At 42.9% G+C, this 15,954-nt stretch overlaps 1 protein-coding gene across 6 annotated transcripts in view; it reads left to right on the top strand.

The window, feature by feature from the left end:
- The window catches only part of SRCIN1 (SRC kinase signaling inhibitor 1), a 1,481,450-nt gene that overhangs the window by 141,053 nt on the left and 1,324,443 nt on the right, over positions 1-15,954 (top strand). For 5 of the 6 annotated variants that reach the window (XM_068262500.1, XM_068262499.1, XM_068262495.1 and 2 more), the window contains one exon: positions 451-554. The gene's annotated coding sequence lies outside the window, so the exon portion shown is untranslated. Of the gene's footprint in view, positions 1-450; positions 555-4,054; positions 4,226-15,954 lie in introns of all 6 variants that reach the window. The other variant, XM_068262496.1, reaches the window with a different exon arrangement.

Genomic DNA, 15,954 nt, shown 5'->3' with positions numbered 1-15,954 from the left:
CTCCACCATATTTTTGTTTCATTACATTACCTATTTTTGGGCGCCTCCACCCCCAGTACTATACATTACATCTCCTTTGGAGGTGTTCAACTTCCGGGTGTGGTGTTTTCTACAACCAAGAAGGACCAACCAGGAGTGCGACCATCCAGCTCCAGTAGAACCTGGAATACCAAGCGGAGATGGTTATTTCCCTGTTGGTGATATACGGTGGTTGCAGGGACTGAAACCCACCTTTGTGAGTATAAATACTATTGTACTACAATCTAACATCTAATACCCCACAATACTGCGCCATTTGGCTCCTGGTCACTCCTTGTCACACAGGTGACTGTGGTATTCCCACAGTGACCACCTTTTCTATTCATTTTACAATATTCACTTATATATTATTTACTTAGTTTCCCCATTGTAAAATCTTTTCTCACTATTATGTTGTGATATTTATCACAGGTGGTGACTTCGTTAATTCGGCCATGGCCCTGATATCACACTGCGGAAGGGGTTTCAGCACGATATCAGCCATACAGATGTCCTGGTGATCTATTCATGAAAAGGTAAAGATTTCTTGTGGGAAAGGTGATATTGGCTACTGATTGAGCTGAAGATCAATCCTGGGTTAAAGTTCCTCTTTAAGCATCTAGTGGCAGAGCTTGTTTATATTCTTTTCACACTTTTTGAATAGCTTATAACTTAAATCATATAAATCAGTTTTGCAGCACTAGGTCAGGGACCTTTTTTTCCAGCTGTATTCTGTTGTGCACACTTCCATTGCTGTGGACTGCAGCCTTCTCAGACCTTAGTGCATGCCATGCCCTTTTCCTGTGAGAACAGCTCAGTCCCTGCCACAAGAGCCTGGCAATAACTGCTTCCAGGGCCGCAGGACCATCAGTGGGGGGACTTGTGTTTGGGGCTCGGGAGTCTGCGGCCCTGCCAGGAGGGTCCTACCATGAAGCACATCACGGCACTTATCACACACTTGACTAGAGCTGCAAGTTCTGAGGGGGATGCTTGCTAGTATAATGTACATTTTGAATGTCATTTAATAGCAGCACCAGCTTTCATCTGTCACGCAAACCTCCTGACTACCCCTGTAGTGCAGAGCTGTCTAGAAAGGCTGTCGATCTTCTGGCAGCCGAGGAAAAAAAGTTGATTTTTCCTGTCCAGAGAGCCTGACAACTAAGGGTGCAGAGAGAAAATGCTTTCTAATCTTTGCACAGTTGTTCTAATCCTGATGCACACTTAGGGACTGTCTACAAACCTTTGTATGATTCCTTATCAGTGGCTGAGCAGACACAGTCATTAGAACAACTGTGCAAAGATTAGAAAGCTTTTTCTCTCTGCACCCTTAGTTGTCAGGCTCTCTGGACAGGAAAAATCAACTTGTATTGTATACACTACAGAGCCCTGACATGGAGCCAATTAGAAGCTGCAAGGCTATACACAGCACAACACCTGGGAGATACAGACAGCTCAGTGGCTGTCTGGCTCTGCTTTCCCCCTGTGCTTATCTCTACATGTGGAATTCTATCACCTTCTCTGTATAGTGTACCTGATAGGAGAAGTGTGGAACACTTTCCAAAGAGATCTGAGATTCAGCTGGTCTGTAGTTATTTTACCACTTCACTGTCACCCTTCAAAGGCCTGTGCTGTATTATATAATGATATATCTTATCCCCAGCCGCCAAACATATACTTCTAGAGCTTGTACTGTGATAGCTACCTCCTAGTACAGACCCCCTTCACGTTCCTGCACAGACCCCTTCTGCTGGCAGATCCCCTCTTCAAGAGCCTATTCGTTGATTCCTAGAACAGTGCTAGCAGAGCATCCTTTCAATAATCTATTATATGGATCTTAAAGTGAACCTCCAGACTAAAAATCGACTTAGCAGCACTGAAAAGGCCTGGTGTTTCTTTAACAGTTTCACAGCATCAGAACTTTGTTTCTCTTATACAAGCCTCATTTTTAGCTGCACAGAAGAAAACTGCCGGGGCATTTTTCCCCTGATGCTGTGCAAAGCATGATGGGATTTCTGATGTTGTTGCTCTCGTTCTGCTGTTTTGGTGCAAATTTTTTTTTCTTACATTTTGAATTTGAGATTTGAAGCTTAGCGCATGCAGCTGGGAGGGGTTATCAGAACACAGGACAGTTGGAACTGTGTCTCATGCTCCTTGTCACCTCCTTTCAACCAAAAAGATGGCTGCCCCATGACAAAGATGGCTGCCCCCATAAATCACAAACATTTGCCTGTTCTTTTAAAACAGGGTGGGTAAGAGATTATATTACCTATCTATTCTAATTAACATAACTAATGTAACTTAATGACAGTATGTTTGTTTAGGCTGAAGTTCCTCTTTAATATTCACCCCTTCTAGCTGATATATTTAAAGTAAATCCTTGGTAACGGTAATTAAGCCATACTTTTGTCCAAAATGCTCTCTAGACACGGACAGCATCCTTTGTCAACTTTTTTTAAATTTCATCTCGAATATTCTTTAATCACTTTGCATCCAGACCTTGTTTCCCACCAGACAGTTTTGACAGTTTAGCTATGTCCATATTTAATCAGAAATAACTTTATCCCTACTTATGACACAGAAATGAAATATATATTGTTTTTTTCAAGACAAAGTAGGCTTTCATTGTGTGCCATTTCCCTCAAACAATTTTGTTCTCCATGAATTTTAATGGGAAAACAAGGAACAAATAGAAAAAACACATTATTTCTCAGTTTTACCAATTCCAGTTTAAAAATAAAAAGTGCTACTGTAGATAAAAAACACAAATTTTGTTTGGCTATTCTTACCGCTTATCAAAAAACTTAGATTATGTTCCTGTCACAATTTGTGGTGAAGATATTTGATTCTGAAATAATGCTACAGAGAGTATTTTTCACTATGAACTGAGAAAATAAAAGTATTTTTAATGGTAAAAATCATTAGCTGACATATACTGATAATCGGAATACGCTCTTGCCCAACCAAAGCTGGTTTAGTAAATGGGTGAGAGATGTTTTTCAACTTATCACAACTACAATGGCTTTGTCCCCCTTGGTGATACAAATGGCAAATTACATAAAATCTTTTGGTTAATTTTCCCACCACATTGTTTGGGATAAACAATTACGTGCTATTAATAATTTACATATTTGTAACTTTTATGTTTCTCTTGAATACCGTCTATTCTTGTTTTGACGATAACTCTTGTAAATTGAAAGTTATCCTCTGTTTATGTATTTCTTGCATATTTTACCTTCTACAAAACTCAATACAAAATGATTGAAGCAAAAAAAAAAATCAATCTCATTAGCTTAGGAAACATATATTCCTGTTCACCAATTAGTGCTGCATCAGATAGTGCCAAAAATGTGCACAGAGGCATGCCCAATCCTGCACAGCACTGCTTCTGCTACAAGACGTATATTTACTGACTCGTGGCTTAGATAAAGTCACAGAGGACGTAGATATACTGTAGTGGTGGATAAAGTGGTTAAGGTGTCACCTTGGAACTCCTTTTAAAGGATACCCAAGTGACTGTCAAACATAAGTAGTGTTCTTTTTGTTTTACTTGCCTGGGGCTTCTTCCAGCCACCGTAGGCTTCTTAGTCTTTTGCTGTCCTCACGGTTTTTGACCCAGTATAGTGTGTAACTTAGCAAAGCCACGCACAACTGCACATGCGCTGGACTGGTGGGCCACCTCCTTGATCACTCTCTTGTTGCTAGAAGCATTCTGTGTAGCTATGAGTCTTAACATAGTGCATCTGTGCGGAGCACTCCTGGCCACAGGAGTGTGATCAAGGAGGCACGCTGCAGGCCAGCACATGTGCAGTAGTTACAGATGATGAAAAGCAGACACAAGGTTGGGGCAGGGTTGGGTCCCAGTTGGTTTGCCCAGTATGGGACCCAGAAATTTCTGAAGGCGTCCCTGACTGCTTCAAGAGGAACTGTAGTGATAATAACATAATGAATAAAATTGCTTATTGTTTACAATATTAATTTATAGATGATTTAGCCAGTGTTTGCCCATTGTAAAATAATTCCTCTTCCTGGTTTACAGTCTGAGATTTATCAGTGGTGGTGACATCTTTAGTTCTGCCAAGTGATCTGTGCGGAATGTTCGTTACTGAGAGCAAACTGTCAGGACCATGGTCATGACATCACACCGTGGCAGGGGCTTAGCCACAATATTAGCCATACAGACCTCCCTGATGATCTATTTGAGGAAAAGGTAAAGATTTCTCGTGGGAAAGGGGGTATCAGCTACTGATTTGGAAAGAAGTTCAATCCTTGGTTAAAGTTGCTCTTTCAGGTTATGTGACTACATCTTATAAACAAAAATGTTTGCTGCAGTAGCCTAATTTTCTACAAAAAAAGATAATAGGCTCTGTGGCTATTATGTTATCTGATGATACATTTGCATCTAGGCATAGAGATGAACTTATTTTCACACCTTATCAATAAAATGCTTTTTAATCCACCAGCAAGCAAGAAAATAGAATAATTTTGACAGTACTTTATCACCTGCTTTTTTTTACTATTTCAATTGAAAAGTGCTGAAAAGTTATTTTAAAACAGATGATGACAAATTAAAACCTAGGAGAAAAGGTGCATTGCATATGGCCCTATATCCTTAGTGGTACTGACTAAAACTGGAGCTGCTTTGCTGTCAAGTGCTGACTTCCAATGACAAGAACCCTCCGTTTTGTCAGCATCTAGTTTTAGTAAGTTTTCAGTCATCCACTCCTGAAGCTCAGCTAAGCGCAAGTTTATTTATGGAGTAGGGTCTATCACACCATGAGGTCGATTCACAAAAGCGGTCGATTCATAATAACGGTTATCACGTTTTTGTGAATCGACCTCCATGTGTGAATAAGGTACCCTTTAAATTGTACTTAGTGTTATTCACAGTATTGTAACCACGCAGCTTTAAAATAAATCCATATGTAATGTGTCCCCAATTGCACTAAGAGCTGCTTCACTGATACTGAATATATGTGGGAGGAATAATAATAAAAGAAGCAGATGGCTACATGGCTTACTGCTCCTGTCGTTGTCACTATACCCCCACATTCTATCTGCCTTCACTGAGCCGGCTGGCTTGAGTGACGGAATGCTTCACTGGCCCACCCCTGTACCTTTTACCAACTGACCTATTATTAATAAAGTAACTTGAAATGAAAAAATTCATTAAAACGTAGGTTACGTAGTCCAGGGTTGCAGAAAAGTGGTATAGTCACCCAAATTTAAATATTGTAAGGTATTAGGTGGCAAATAGTTGTAAACCATCACCAGGAATCATAAAATTCATAGTGAGGGTTATCGAAATATCTCTGCTTCTCAGACTAATGTTGCAAACTTGTAATAGCAGACTGCTGGGCCCCTTAGGTCTTCCCCAAGTGAATTGTCCCTGGGGCCCTTGCAGAGTATTCAGCATCAATTTTTGCTCTCGTCTTCATTCCCCTTGGCCAGTGGCCACCTCTTCTACGTGACCCTGCTAAGTGTTACATGAGTAAGAAACATGCTGCCGGGTCAAGCGAGGGTTGGTCAGAGGGCCTCATGTTTTTGCCAAGGCCCCAATGTAGGTAGGATTTGCCCTAGGAAGGAGGAACGACGTTTGCTACATGACAGAACATCTTTCGCAGCATGAGTAGGAGAACACGAGTTTTAGGCAACATCATATGGATAATGAGACGAAACATACAGCCCACATGCGCAGACAGACTATTAGGGTCCCAGGATCCGGTGAGTTGTTTACCTTGGAGGGGGGGGGGGGGCACAGTGTGTTTGGAATCCCCCAGGTGGCAGACTGCTATTTCCTCCTGATTTAACAGTTCATATTCTTTGAGGAGTCATTATCCAGAGCGCTACTCTCTGTACTCTCTCATTTTATTGCATCCTGAATAGTGATGAGGACAGAGAGAGATCCACCGCCTGATGCAACTTTCCTCTTATCCCACACTTGCGGGGAGGATTTGTTTTCGTTATCTATATTAAATTGATTTTTGACTTTTAGGTCCTATTGATGTGTGAGCGCTATTAATCATTGTCCTTATATAGGTTAAAATATTACCTGCCTAAAGTATGCACATTATCACCCCTGAGAAGCCAGATAGTTGAAAATTCTTTCTGCTTTTAGGAAGGAAAAATTGCACATGGTTTAGTTGAGCGTGCGTGCGTGTGTGTGTGTGTGTGTGTGTGTGTGTGATATTTGTGTTCCTTTAGGAAATAAATCCCAGTGGCTCCAGGTTTCCATGATTTTACTGATTGTTGCGCTGGAGTTAGGTTTTGGCCAGCTTGCAATTCCTTGTGCCTAAGCAAAGCTCATCTATATGGCGTAAGTAGCAGATGGAGAAGCCTGAAGGCAGACAGATCGTGCCTACATAACTGACCACCAAAGGCACTCCTGTCATTCATGACTGTAAATATTGCTTGTGTAGTTTCATAGTTGATATCATGTGCTGAAGCCTGGGAAGTCCGGACTCCTGTACCTCATATTGTCCAATTTCTGTTCTGAATTCTGACATTAAAATACTTGCCAGAATTCTGGACTGCCAGTAGTATTAAAACATCCTATTGGTCCCTCTTAATGGACCAACAGATGTTTTAAAACATCCGCAGCTAAAAATGCTTGTGCATGCGCACCCGCACGTCCACATGCACACGCACGTGCACTTTAAAGGAAACCTGAAACAAGAAGTGTCTCAGGTTCCATACTTACCTGGGGCTTCCTTAAAGGAGAGGTCCAAGCTAAAAGAAAAATCACAATCCACTTACCTGGGGCTTCCTCCAGCCCCTGGCAGCCGTCCTGTGCCCTCGCCGCAGCTCCAATGGCTCCCGGTGTCCTCCACTGCAGAAGCTGACCTTGCCAGGTCGGCTTCTCCTGCGCTCCACTGCACGTGGTCTAGCCGACATCATCAGGTCTGTACTGCGCAGACGTCGGTGAGATGACGTCGGTGAGATGACGTCGGTGACACCACGTGACCCGCACCGTGGAGCGCAGGAGAAGCCGACCCGGAAGCCGACCTTGCGAGGTCGGCTTCTGCAGCGGATGACACCGGGAGCCACCGGAGCTGCGGCGAGTCCACGTGACCTGCGCCGTGGAGCGCAGGAGAAGCTGACCCGAAAGCCGACCTTGCAAGGTCGACTTCTGCAGCAGAGGACACCGGGAGCCACCAGGGCTGTGGCGAGGGCACAAGACCGCTGCCAGGGGCTGGAGGAAGGCCCAGGTAAGTGGATTTTGATTTTTCTTTTAGCCTGGATGTATCCTTTAAGGTCGCTCGTCCGTTGCTGTCACCCAGGTGGCTCTGCTCCCTGGCAATTAAGCCAGAAAAGCCTGACTGAGTGCAGCTTGCACAGGCGCAGAACACTCCAATGGATGGGAGCGTGATAAGGGAGCTTTTGGGCGTAATTGCTGAGGACCGGAGCCACCCGGGGAGGTGGTGAGGAACGGGTGGCCCTAAGGGGGCTTAAGGAAACCCCAGGTAAGTATGGTACCTGAGACTCTTCTCGTCTCAGGTTCACTTTAAGGCAGGGAACACACTCTGCCATAAGCCCAAAAACCAAACTGATTACATATATAGGTTATGATTTTAACCATGAGAAGCGAAAGAAAAGAATTTGGAGTGTTTGAGAGCTGAGGCCTATGTAATTTGATTTTTTTTTGTGACAAAGTGAAAAAAACTGTAAAAAACATAATTTTCAAAGTTATGATACAATTTCAGTAAAACCGCATAAGTACAAATGTTACAAAATATGTATATCTGAGTAGACCTCTAGTTTTCAGAATGGTGACATTTATGGCTTTTCTTGAGTGTTCAGACACTCCATGGGCTTTTCTAAGAAAGAATGACTGTATTACTTATGGTGCAAGAAAATGGCCTTGAGAAATAAATTGGTGCTGCTCATGGTTATCAGTGTATTGCGTGTCCAAAAAGCTATCCGATTGTGTATATAGGGTATCATTTTAACTGTGACAATAGAGAGAATAGAACTTGGGGTGTTTGAGAACTGTGGCCTGTGTCATTTGAATTTTTTGTAGCGGCAAACTGAATAAAAAGCTATAAAAATGTTAATTTCATACACACTCTACCAAAATAAAATAGTTGTAAAAAAAACTTCAAAAGTGACAGAATTGAAAAGAGAATACATCTATTATAAATTATAAAAATAAGTTACCTTAGTGACTTAGTGTAACGATCTGCTCTGCTGCCTGCACAGGCAGACAGCTGTTTGTCCATTCCTTAAGTCTGAGGGCTGCAGGTCTCTGGAAAAGAGACCTGCCCGTGCTTTGCAGGTTTCTGACCTGCTCTGCTGCTGAGCAATTTGCATACACTTGTCATGCAAACGGCCTAGCTGCCTCCTTTGAAGGCTTGCAGTATAAATACCATGTGATCCCAGAATCCTTTGCTGCTCATAGAGGTTTGTTCCTGCTGGACTCACCTGGAGTGTCAGCCACTGCTATCTTAGTATAGTTAATTCTTGGGGAGTGCTCCTTGCATTCCTAGTTAATGCAGTCAGTTTGTGTATATTTGTACTGCTTATTCTGTCCTGTCTTGTCTGCCGCGATTGCGCTGTCGCCAGCGGCGGTTGATAGCGAATAGCTCTGTCTTGTTTGGATCGCACTAGCCTCTAGCGGTAGCGGCTGTGGATCCTTCTGATCTGAGTTCCTGGAGTGTAAGCTGGAGCAGCGGTTGCTACTGGCTACCTCATTTGTCTGTTTGTGCTCATTTGTGTTACTTGTGGCTAGTTAGGGTGGCACGCTTATCACTGGGCGCCTATCGCGCGGTGATCATGTCTTAAACGCGTTCGCTGTTGCGAATGAGTGCGGTGTTCGCGTTTAGCTAGCGTTTGTTATTTTCTTTATCCTCTGATTGTTGTTTGCTGTGCCTTTGCTACTCTCTTGCTCTGTCCTGCTCAGTCTGGTGTCACTATTTGGCAATCGCCATTCTTGCGATTGCGTTCCCCCTTAGTTTCCGCCATTGTGTGTTCACCGTCGCTGGGTGGCGACTAGTTTGGTGGACACACATTGATTCTGTCTCTATGCTCTCTCTCTTTGGGGGCTATCTTGCCTTGTGTTGCTTCTCTTCGTACAATTTCCATCTGGCATTTGTGGCAGCGCAGAGGGTTTATTCCTCTACACTCCACAGCTCAATCTGCCGGTGGGAATTCCCCTCTACTGGTGCTTGCACCAAAAGCTGGGTTCCATTATTTTGACACGCTTGTGGAGGACTTCCGCAGTGTCAGCGCACATCTTGTGCGCTGACCACGGAGATATCCCACAATCGTTACACTTAGCTTTTTAAATATGTATGTCATGAGGGTGTATTACTCATATTTTTGCTAATAAGGGCTTGTAATCATTGGTAGTGTGCAATGAGAAAATGAAAACCACATCAAAGAAAAAATACACCTTTATTTCTAAATAATATATTGTCACCATACTTTGTACTAGGGATATATTTCAAATCTTGTGATAACCAGGACAAATAGGCAGATAAAATGTGTGGGTTTTATGTACAGTACCATTCTGTATTTTAAAACTATAGGGGATGGAATTGGAGAAATTGTGTATTTTTTCATTTTTTCCCCTTATTTTTCCCTTTAAAATGCATAGAAGGTAAAGTAATTACTGAAAACAAATATCACCCCCATAAAGCCTAATTTGTGGCAAAAAAAGGTATAGATAATTTTGTTGTGATAAGTATTGAAAAAGTTATTGGCGAATGAAAAGCAGGAGGAGAAGCTGACAGGTAAAAATTGCTGTGGTCCATTAGGGTAAAAGCCCTTGGGGGTTAAGTAGTTAAACAGATTTTTGAACAGCTTGTGTTTCAAGATCAGGTGGGCCTAATCCCTACCCACTCTACAAAATTAAATGTAAGGAGGTTGTTTGTAAACTTGCAATATCCCCATCAGAACACTCACATTCAGATTCTATTAGCTTTTTTTTTTTTGAATGTATATTTTTTATTGAAAATTTTTCATAGAAAAACAAACAGCTGTGCCTGCCAACCGTGGCGGCACCAAAACATTTATAACATAACTGTTGACATAGCTATTCTCCCTTCTGGTTAAGTGCATAGGCAGTAACAAGATATCTTCTTGCTTTGGCCCATGATTCTAACAAGAAACATCATAACATAGGATAACAGACAGTTATACCAAAAGAAAAGAGACCTGACTCAGGTGCGTCTCCCCGCGAAACTCCAGTAGGGATCGTGGTAGCACAATAGTTATCACTCATCGAATTTGAGCTTGTAGTGTGAGATCCAGCAGGACCATATTTTTTAAAAATGTTTAGGGCATTTTCTTTTGAGGTATATGGGCTTAATGATAGCTAGATCTTTATGAACATATGACAACCAGTCTTTTTTGGTGGGAGGTAAAGGTTGCTTCCATCGGAGTATAATCATCTTTCTAGCATATGCTATAAGGGACCTGTAGGCCTGCATTTTGTGACTGGAGAGTGCATTTTCAGCCAGACACCCCAGAAAAAGTTGTTCAGGGTTTAGATCAAACGCTGTTCCAAACACTTGTAAAAGTTTTGAGTGTATCTGTGACCAATAAGAGCAGATACATGGGCATAGCCACACCATATGGAAAAAATCTGCACCCGGGTGCTGGCATCTGCCACATCTTCCCGATGCAGCAGGGTCAATTTTACATAATTTAGCTGGAGAGAGATAACTCCTATGTAGGAATTTTAGTGCAATAAGGCGGTCCTGTGCTGCCACGCTTACTGTGACAAAATAGCCCAAAACGGTATTCCACGTTTCGGGTGTCAAGTCTGGGATGTCTGTCTGCCATGCCAGGAGTAACTTGTCCATTTTGGCCTGTCCTTTAGGAGGAAATGTTTTATATATGACGGAAACCACATGTTCTAGATCTTTTTTTATAAGTTCCCCCTCAGTGGTATGGGTTTGCACCAATAGTGTTCTATTTCCCTTTAAGAATTGTGCCCCAAAGGCGTGCTGCAATTGCACATACCTAAAGTACATATTATTACCTAGGTTAGTATCCTGTTTAAGAGAAGGGAAGGATCTAAGTTGGTGGTCATCCGTTATATCTTTTAATTTATAGATTCATGGTCCGCCCAGATTTTGGGATCGGGCACTGTTAAGAATTCGTGCAATGAGGGATTCATCCATAGTGGGGTATATGGAGATATCTGTCCGGGTTGGTGTGAGACTTTGTTTATTTTTTCCCATATTTTAACTGTTACTAACATGTTCGGCGTGGCTCAGGGGATTTGTCTGCTCCCTCTATATGGTAAGGTGGAAAGGGCCAAAAAGGATCCCATTATCTCTGCCTCTAGGGCGGTTGCTGGATTAGTTGGGGACTGCTCAAACCACCACCGTACAGTAACCACAGCTGATGCCCAGTAGTAATGCTCAAAATCTGGCAGCCCAATGCCCCCACTGGTTTGGTCTCACTGCAAAGTGGATAGTGCTATACGTGGGTTCTTGGGGTACCATAACAAGGATGTAACCACTTTGTTAATAGTTTGAAAGTATTTGGCTGGGATATACACGGGGCTATTCCTAAAGTAATACAAACATTTTGGAAGCATATTTATTTTGATAGCATTGGCACGCCCCAGCAGAGATAATGGGAGGCATTGCCATACCTTACATTTCTGCCTGAGTTTAGATAGAATTGGGTCTAGATTGAGAGTATAATAATCGTTGATGTTTCTAGTGACTTTTATCCCCAAATAAGTGAATTCCTTAACCCATTGGAGTGGGATAGGGGCTGGAAGTATTGGTATTTGTCCATCTAGTCACTAGTAGTAGTAGTAGTAGTAGGGAACCTATGGCTCGGGAGCCAGATGTGGCTCTTTTGATGGCTATATATGGCTCACAGACAAATCAGTAGGGGTTGATTCACTAAGCTACACTGCTCAAGCAGCACAGCTTAGTGTAGCAGCGCAAGTACAATTTTTAAAGTAGGTACACTACTGCTGTAGCATGCACTACTAACTTACTTGCGCCCCCCCCCAAACTAGCGGCTGCTCCAATTGTCCCTCCCTAGACCCTTTCAGGTCCAGTGACTTTGTAGGATGAGATTTCGGCACTTTGATTGGCCCAATAGGCTGCCTATCACTTGACAGTCAGCCTATTGGGCCAAAGTGCGTGGCTCTCGTCCTACAAAGCGAATCAACCCCCAAGTCAGCTAGCTAATTGTCTGGTAAATTGCTGATATTGCTGAAATCCAAGTGAAGCTAAAGACATGTCTGACACTGCCCCTGCCTGGAGGATCTACTGTATGCACATCACAATGGCAACAGGGACAGCCCTCTGCTGTGCATGCACACTGTCCCAGTTTGAAACATATTGTATGGCTCTCACGGAATTACATTTTAAAATATGTCGCATTTATGGCTCTCTCAGCCAAAAAGGTTCCTGACCCCTCCTGGTCTAGTGGCATAATAGTTGATTTGTCCCAATTTACCTTAAACCCTGAGAACTTGCCGTATCCCTTAATAATTTCTAATGCCCCAACTACCGTGTTTCCCCTAAAGTAAGACATCCCCTGAGAATAAAACCTAGCAGGAATTTCAAGAATGCTTGAAATGTAATACATCCTCCAAATTGAAGCCCTAGATAGGCAGCAGCCCACATGACACCAGCAAGTCACGCTCAATACAAAGCCTGGATACAGGAGAGCAGCAGTATAATGTGAGTTCTACACAGTCCTATATATGTGTCAGGAAATTTGTGTTTTTGTTGGAGCCAGCCCTTCTGATCTGTTGTGTGACAAGCATCAGCAGCACTTCACCTTTTCACCTCTTCCCAGGACACACACACACAGCTTATCCTGTGCTCGGGGGAGCCTGACAGTTCTCTGCCTGCAAGAAATAGACTCTTAATTACATGATCAGCATAATTAATTTCTTGTAATTCAGAGCCAATATCTGCAAACCACAAGCTCTGTGTATGTTGCACATGGCATACAGTATGTACATTTTATATAGGAAAGCTATCAGTGTTTGCCAAAAAATAAGACATCCTCTGAAAATAAGCCCTAGCACATCTTTTAGAGCAAAAATTAATATAAGACAGTGTCTTATTTTCGGGGAAACACGGTAGTGAGGGGCCAGAATCTGATAAATATAATAGGTCATCGGCATAGAGTGAGAGTTTTTCAATCCTAGCACCATATGCAAGGCCCCTAACTGATGCGCTATTTTGTAAGAGTATAGCAAGAGGTTCCACGACCATGGCAAATAAGGTAGGCGACAGAGGGCAGCCCTGTCGTGTTCCTCTAAAGAGTGAGAAGGGAGCCGACACCGAGAGGCCCATGCGTACTCTGGCCCTCGGTGTGGTGTAGAAGGTCCTGAACCAGCCAACAAATTTGTCACCTAGCCCAAAGTGCAGCAGTGTCTCCCAAAGGAAGTTCTAATCCACCACGTCGAAGGCCTTTTTACGCGTCGAGCGATACTGTGATGTGATCGCCCGGTTGGTCATGAGTGACCGCTAGGTTGGTCATAAGCCTTCTTAGATTAATGTCTGTCCCTTTCCCGGGGATAAATCCTGATTGGTCAGGATGTATAAGCTTTGTAATTAACGTGTTTAGCCGAATAGATAATATTTTCGCCAGTATTTTATAATCTTGATTTAGCAGTGAGATAGGTCTGTAGGACTTGCATAGGGTGGGATCTTTTCCCTTTTTGGGGAGAACAGTAATCAGAGCCTCGCACATGGATCCAGGGAGGTTATTATTTTCAAGGATATACTTGAATGTTTTTTGTAAGTATGGGACTATATCTTTGCTGTATTTTTTATAAAATTCTGCCGGCAGGCCATCAGCACCAGGTGCTTTAGCATTAGGCAGACCTTTAATGACATCTCATATTTCCTCTCTGGTGACATCCGCTTCCAGAAAATCTCTGTCATCAGCAGACAGCCTCGGAAAGGAAATTTTCCCCAGGAATTCCTCCAGCTGTGTTCTGGTATAATCCGTGTCTGAAGTGTACAAAGTTTGGTAATAATGGAGAAATTCCTCATTAATATCCCCAGGTAAAGTTAGTATATCACCAGCAGAGTTTTTAATAGCTCCAATATGACATATTTGTCTTTCTTCCCCTATTAGGTAGGCCAAGAGTTTACCCGTCCTATCCCCTTGCTCATAAATTCTCATGCGGCGCGCTGATTCTACCCTTGTAGTGGCTATTAATTGTCTGTTTGACAAGTGCGCTAGTGCCACCTGCCAGTTGTCGTACGTATTTTTAGTTTTGTGGTTTAGAAAGGCTTTCTCTGCTGCCTCAGCAGCTTGTTCTGCATTGTATAGGATAACTCTATCCTGGAACCTAGCTTCAGATATTGTTTTGATGTAATTACCCCTGGTGACTGCCTTATAGGCATCCCATACCACTGAGGGGGCGGTGGAAAGGTCATTAAAGCGCCAGTATTCTTCTAGAGGCTGTCTCATACCCAGCACCACAAGATTCTATTAGCTTTAGATACTAGTAAAGCTTTTGACACGCTTACTTGGCAGTATTTGCAGTCAGTCCTAGAGGTGTTTGGGTTTGGCTTGGGGTTCAGAAAGTGGTTCTGTATATGTATATTGAGGATAAATAGATACTTATCTGCCCCGTTTTCCATAAACAGAGGTACCCTGTCAAGGGTGCCCTCTTTCAGTCCTGTTATTTGCATTGGCTATGGAATCTCTAGCTGCCTTTATCCGTGAAGATCCTGGTATAGCTGGCTAAGTGATAGAGTCCACAAAAAAATATCACTTTATACGGACAATGTTTTAGACAGGTTCGCTTTCTAGATGGCCTATTGTTACTTCTGCTTATCGGTAGCCATGTAGTGGTAATTCCACTCTGTTAGCCACCAGTTGTCATCCACAACATACTATACATGGAATTCCCATAGGGGAACTCGCTCGGATAGTGAGAAACTGCACTGACACTGAACTTTTGTTTAGTGACATAGCAGAAATGGGAAAAAAAAAGTCTTAAAGAACATAAATATCCAGATTGGACTTTGAAAAGAGCGAAAAAGAGAGTATTAACCAAATACAGGGCAGAGCTTTAGAAGGGATTCTGCAGACCTAGTCCAAGGGAAACTAATAGGTTACTTACCTTCTCCACTGCCTACAGTTTGGAGTTTAATAGTATTGTTGACATCATAAAAAAATGCCTTCTGGTGCTATATGGTGATTCTGATTTGATTCCAATAGTAGATTTGTGAGCAGAAAAGCACCAACTTTGAGCTATGCCCTGTCTCCAAGCTTGTATGAGGATGGTGCCCGTGCCAGTGGTGCTGCTTGGTTACATTAATAGGGCTCGTACAGATGTGGTGTTAGAACCTGTAGGTACTGCGGGGTCCATTCAATAAGCAGAACTGCAGTGTCTTACAGCAATGGCAGGTCATTTCAGCTCAAACAATATATAAATTGTGGCACAAAGGGTGGTGTTTAATCAATTGGGGTTTGTGTTGCAAGCAAAATGTGGGCTGCACTACTAGGCCCTTGTGAGCTAGAATTGAAGAGCACTATTGCGGTGCGACTAACCCTTTATGCACAAACTTGTCCAATGTGGCTAAACACTTTCGTTCATGCCATAACGGAGATGTGACACACTTTACGTTTCAAGGTTTTGAAAGAGTCCCCCTTGACTCCAGAGGAGGCGACTTCCAGAGGAGACTGTTGGAGTGGGAGGTGCAGTGGATTTTTTTCATATGGGGACAAGAGAACCTATGGGCCTAAACTACAGATGGGACGTCAACTTGTTCTATTAGTCCCCAGGTATCTCTGATGTACTATCACAATCTCCTGAGGCAGTTTGATTGGTATGTGGCCCTGATCTGGAGCATCTATACGTGTGTGTGTGTGTGGGGGGGGGGGGACTGGCCTTGTATGGGTAAATACATTTTCTTAGTGCTGGTTCACACAGACACTTGGTGGGTGTTTACCACCGGCGGCCGGGATTCATCGTTAAACACTCCCATTCAA

Source organism: Hyperolius riggenbachi, chromosome 12, assembly GCF_040937935.1.
Source record: "Hyperolius riggenbachi isolate aHypRig1 chromosome 12, aHypRig1.pri, whole genome shotgun sequence".
Classification (NCBI taxonomy): Eukaryota; Metazoa; Chordata; class Amphibia; order Anura; family Hyperoliidae; genus Hyperolius; species Hyperolius riggenbachi.
The sequence above is the reverse complement of the archived record's forward strand: the minus strand, read 5'-3'. Positions and strand labels throughout refer to the sequence as shown.